General features: G+C 43.6%; 2 pseudogenes; both read left to right on the plus strand.

Annotated features, from left to right (window-relative positions):
* Window positions 1-1,582: 1,582 nt before the first annotated feature.
* LOC138786547 (uncharacterized) lies at window positions 1,583-3,456 on the plus strand (annotated as a pseudogene).
* A 481-nt stretch (window positions 3,457-3,937) lies between these two features.
* On the plus strand, window positions 3,938-5,575 carry LOC138786548 (ATP-dependent DNA helicase PIF1-like; annotated as a pseudogene).
* The last annotated feature ends 508 nt before the right edge of the window (window positions 5,576-6,083 follow it).

A 6,083-nucleotide genomic window follows, 5' to 3' on the forward strand; every position in this document is an offset into this window, starting at 1 on the left:
CAGCCCCCCCAACTACACACTACAGGTATACAGGACCCCCCCAACTATACACTATAGGTATACAGCCCCCCCAACTATGCACTACAGATATGCGAGACCCCTAAAAACTATACATTGTGGGTATACAGAACCCCTCCAACTATGCACTACAGGTATACACTAATTCCACTGATTAACTTAGATGAAACAATACCTTTAGCTTGGCCTCCTGGGCGCCTTAGAACAAATCTAATTAACACACTGACACTTTATACCCGGGCAGCGCCGGGTACATTTTCTAGTATATATATATCATAGAAATTAAAGTCTGTCTGTCTGTCTGTCCCATATAGACTTCCAAACGCCTGAACCATTTGACACCAAATTTGGCACACAGATACATTGGGTGCCCGGGAAGGTTATAGAGAAGGTCCCGTCCCCGCCAGATGTACAGGAGGGGAGATGGAGGGGGAAGAGCAGCGTCCCATAGAGATGAATGGGAAAATCTCCACACTGCACACACAGGGAATATAATTAGTAGCATCTGCCCAGAGAAAACAGCAGTTGGGAGCCTTATCAACCAATAGGATTACTGCTTTCATTTTCACAGGAAGCTGGAATCTGATTGGTTGCTAGGGGCAACTGCCTGATTTTTCCTTCACAATAATCCAGTAAATAAAATCTCCCATTCTGCTCTTTGGGCACTTACTATAGTTCTCATTGATAACAGTGAGGGCTGACAACCTGCAGCTGTTATTGCTGACTTTTGGACACCCTAAGTTAAACCAAATTCAGTACTGACTTACAGCCACTCGGTGAAATTTTGATTTTACATTTGTAAAGTTTATTGTACCTGGCCTTTAAGACACTGCTACATCTTCAGGGTCTAACATTAACTTCAATTTGGCAAAATGCCTCCAAAGAAAGCTCACTTACTTGGTAGGAAATCTCACATGGCTATGAGGAAAACTGCACTAAGAGCTGCAGAGACTCCTCAGAAAACTCAGGCCAGGCAGCAAGCTGATCAGATGCATCATGCTGCTGCTAGGGCTGCTGAAAATCCTCAGGAAACTCAGGCCAGGCAGAAAGCTGATCAAATGCGCCATTCTGCTGCTAGGGCTGCTGAAATACCTCAGAAATCTCAGGCCAGGCAGCAAGCTGATCAGAGACATCATGTCGCTGCTAGAGCTGCTGAATCTCCTCAGGAAACTCAGGCCAGGCAGCAAGCTGATCAGAGACATAATGCCACTGCTAGGGCTGCTGAAATGCCTCAGGAAACTCAGGCCAGGCAGCAAGCTGATCAGATGCATCATGCCGCTTCTAGGGCTGCTGAATCTCCTCAGGAAACTCAGGCCAGGCAGCAAGGTGATCAGATGCGCCATGCCGCTGCTAGGGCTGCTGAAATACCTCAGGAAACTCAGGCCAGAAAACAAACTGATAGAGCACATCATGTTACTCAGCATGCTAATGAGTGGGCTTTCCTGCATGATGCTTCTTTTGCTTATGATCCAACCATAGACTATGGCCAACATAGATTCATTGCAAAATGGAAGTTTTATGTGCTTTCTGTGGTGCCTTAAAGTTTTCCAAGGAGGCACCAGGTATGTGCTGCTCTGGAGGCAAGGTACAGATACCAGATTTGCCAACTCCTCCAGAGCCACTGAATTCATTTCTTACTGGCAATGGCCCAGAATCAAGAGATTTCCTTAACAAAATCCGAAGTTATAATAACTGCTTTCACATGACTTCATTTGGTGCAAATGAAATTAGAGAAACTGGTTTTATGTCCACATTTAAAATACAAGGTCAAATATCCCATCTTATTGTCTCAATTTTGCCTGTACCGGATCAGGAACATACATTCCTACAAATCTACTTCATGGGTAATGATCAGGTAGAGGCAAGTGCCCGCCACAGTAAATTTCCAACTACCAACCAGGAAACAATACTTAAATTACAGGACATGCTGCATCAGCATAATCCTTATATCAAACAGTTTAGGGCAGCAATTGAAAAAATGCCTTCAGATAGTCATAAAGTGGTTATTAGGGCAGATAAAGCACCTGCAGGGCAACACCCAGGCAGATTCAATGCTCCAGCTGTTAATGAAGTTGCCATTGTAATGATTGGTGACAACTTTGATAAGAGAGATATCATCTTACAAAAGCGAGATAATCAGCTTCAGAGGATTTCTGAATTTCATAGGTCATATGATGCACTGCAGTATCCACTGATATTCTGGGATGGACGTGATGGATATCACTTTGGAATCCCTCAGGTCCAAACTCTGCCGCAGGCTAGAACAAAAACTGTTTCAGCAATGGCCTTTTATGCTTCTATGCTCATGATTCGCAGCCAACATTCTTATATCACAAATCCTTTGTTAGCATACAGGGACCTGTTTCACCAGTTTATTGTGGATATGTATGCCAAAATTTAATCCGAGCGTCTATGTTACATCAGAGCCCACCAAAAAGTGCTTCGTGGAGAAGTATATACACCTACAAAATGCTGTCCATACTGATAGGTCAGCTGAGACATTAGGAAGGCAAGTTATTTTGCCCTCAAGCTTTGTGGGAAGTCCACGTCACATGCATGAGTATACGCAGGATGCCATGACTTATGTTCGAAAGTATGGACGCCCAGATCTGTTTATTACTTTTACTTGCAATCCAAATTGGAAAGAGATTAAAGATTTGCTCTATCAGAATCAGTCTCCAAAAGATAGGCAAGACTTGATTGCTTGAGTCTTTTGCCAAAAGTTAAAGAGATTGGGTGATGTGATTAACAAAGGACACACCTTTCATGCACCCCGATGCTGGATGTATTCTATTGAGTGGCAGAAGAGAGGTCTGCCACATGCTCATATATTAGTTTGGCTGATTAAAAAAATCAGGCCAAATGAGATTGACTTTGTCATATCTGCAGAAATACCAAATAAATCTATGGATCCTGAACTGTTCACAACAGTTACAACCCAAATGATTCATGGCCCCTGTGGTCCAGGTTTTGCAAATTCAACTTGCATGCAGCTAGGAATTTGACGCAAAAGGTACCCAAGGAACTTCTTAGCTGAAACCCAGACAGATGGCGATGGGTATCCATTTACAAAAAAAAGTCAAAATGATGCAGGTTGTTGATGGCAAACAGGTTTTCAAACCTAATGACTTTGAGATTGATAACCGCTTTGTGGTGCCTTACAGTCCCCTACTCTGCAAAATGTTTAATGCCCACATTAATGTTGAGTTTTGCAGTTCTGTAAAAGCTATCAAATACATTTGCAAATACATATACAAAGGCTCAGACCAGGCTGTCATTGGCATTGCAGCTGAAAATGACATGCAAGATGAGGTCAGGCAATACCAAACTGGACGTTACATAAGCTCTAATGAGGCAGTTTGGAGAATTCTCAGCTTTTCAATGCATGAGAGATATCCGACTGTCCAACACCTCAGTATCCATCTTGAAAATGTTTAAAGAGTGTATTTTACAGCTGATAATTTAGCTGAAAGGGTGCAAAATCCACCTAGGACAACCCTTACAGCATTCTTTGAACTGTGTCAACAGGATAGTTTTGCAAGGACACTGTTTTATGCAGATGTCTCCAAAAAGAAGTTTCAGGGGCGAAAACAAGGCACTGCTGTGCAGGACCAGCCTGATATCTATTGTGCTAATGCTCTTGGACGAATATATAATGTGCATCCTAACATCCTAGCATGTTGTCAAAGGTCCTACCTCATTTGAATTTCTCAGGACAGTAAATGGCACTGTCTGTAGTTCATACCATGAGGCTTGGCAACTGCTTGGGCTTCTTGAAGATGATCACCATTTGCATGACTGTCTCAATGAGGCAGCAACAAGCCACTCTGCACCCAAAATAAGGGAACTTCTTGCAATAATTCTTACCTGCTGTGCCCCAGCCATTCCAAATGCTCTTTGGGATACACATTGTCAAGATATGGCAGATGATGTTTTATATTTGGCTCGCCAAGAGGTCAATAATCCCTCACTCAGTTTAACAGATGCCATATTGAACCGGGCAAAAATTATGCTGGAGGACAAAGTCATTCAAATGACAGGCAAAAATTTAAGTGAGTTTGGTATGACCTCCCCAACAAGACTTGGAGCGGCTGTCATAAGCAGTAGTTACCTTAGGGAAACAAGTTATGACAAAACACAGCTGTTGGCTGAAGTCAGCTTGAAAGAGTCTCAGCAGGACAAAGCTCCAGATCAAAAGCTAGCATATCATAGGCTACTTGAAATCCTTGAAAATGGCTCTGGAGGTCTCTTCTTTCTTGATGCCCCAGGTGGAACTGGCAAGACATTTCTTATCAACCTGCTTCTCGCCAAGGTTAGAAGTATGGGTGGTATTGCTGTTGCTGCTGCAACATCTGGAATAGCAGCAATGCTACTGAATGGTGGCAGAACTGCACACTCCACATTTGAATTGCCTTTTAATCTTACAAGAGATGAGGCACCAGTCTGCAATATTCCTGCAGATTCAGGAGATGCCCATATCTTCAGGCAATGTCAACTGATTGTCTGGAATGAGTGCACCATGGCACATAGACATGCTCTGGAAGCATTAGACCGAACACTGAGTGACTTAAGAGATAAGACCCAACTAATGGGTGGGGCCTTGGTCTTGCTTGCTGGTGATTTCAGGCAGACCTTGCCTATAATACCAAAGGGAACCATGGCTGATGAACTGAATGCATGCCTTAAGGCATCGCCACTGTGGCATCAAGTTCAGAGGCTTACTCTCACAACCAACATGAGAGCAAATATTTTTGGAGATGAATCTGCTCTGCAGTCCTCCCAATTGCTTCTGTTGCTTGGCAATGGTGTAGTCCAAGAAGATGCAGATGCCAATATATCACTCATTTCTGATTTATGCAGGGCTGTAGAGTCACCTGAGCACCTCAGAATAGCAGTGTTCCCTGACATTGGCTTTCAATTTAACAAAGGAAGAACTTCTTATCATAACTGGATATGTCAAAGAGCTATTTTGGCTCCAAGAAATGATGTGGTAAATGCAAACTTACAAATTCTTAACGAGTTGCCAGGATTTATGTATTCCTAAAAATCCATTGACACCACAATAGATCCAGAACAGATTGTGCAGTACCCAATTGAGTTTTTAAACTCTTTAGAACCAACTGGAATGCCTTCTTATCACTTGAATCTAAAGGGTGGTGCTCCAGTTATTTTTATGCGGAATCTAGATGCACCAAAACTGTGTAATGGAACCAGGATGTGCATTAAAAAATGTCATCCCCATGTGCTTGAAGCAACCATCCTTATTGGATGTGCAGCTGGAGAAGAAATTTTTATTCCACGAATTCCACTGATTAACTCAGACGAAACAATACCTTTTAAACGATTGCAGTTTCCTGTTAAGCTATCATTTGCAACCACAATAAACAAGGCCCAAGGCCAATCACTGCAGGTGGCTGGCATAAATCTGGATTCTGCATGTTTTTCGCATGGACAATTGTATGTTGCCTGCTCCAGAGTTGGATCAGGTAATAATCTTTATGTCTATGCACCTGGCAATAAAAGTGCCAATGTTGTTTATAAACAGGCTCTGTCATAAAATCTTATGATATGACATCTCAGTTTGGTTATTTAGTATTTAGGATGTTAAAAGTTTAGTTTATTTCTAATGTGCATAAGTTACAATTTAGATAAACATTGCAGAACTATTGGGGTATATAGGGCTCCTGGCGATTTCCCCTGTAAACAAAAAAAAGAGGGCATAGATTGGCCTCCTGGGCACCCTTGGAACAATTCTAATTAACACACTGACACTTTATACCCGGGCAGCGCCGGGTACAGGGCTGGCGTCAGCACCTCGCATACTCGGGCAAGTGCCGGGGCCCACGGCCGGCCAAGGGGCCCCCGACACTTGCCCAAGCAGTGAGACAGACGCCCGCCGCATCACCGACCCCCGGGGGAGCGGGTGCTGGCGACCCCAAGTCCGGGGGAGGGCTGGAGAAGGACCTGCCGTGTTTGCTGCACTGGGGAAGGACCTGTGGTGACGTCATAAGGGGGCGGGGCTGAGAACGGGAGAGGCTGCATATGGATGAAGGACCTGTGATCAT

Source organism: Dendropsophus ebraccatus, chromosome 3, assembly GCF_027789765.1.
Source record: "Dendropsophus ebraccatus isolate aDenEbr1 chromosome 3, aDenEbr1.pat, whole genome shotgun sequence".
NCBI lineage: Eukaryota > Metazoa > Chordata > Amphibia > Anura > Hylidae > Dendropsophus > Dendropsophus ebraccatus.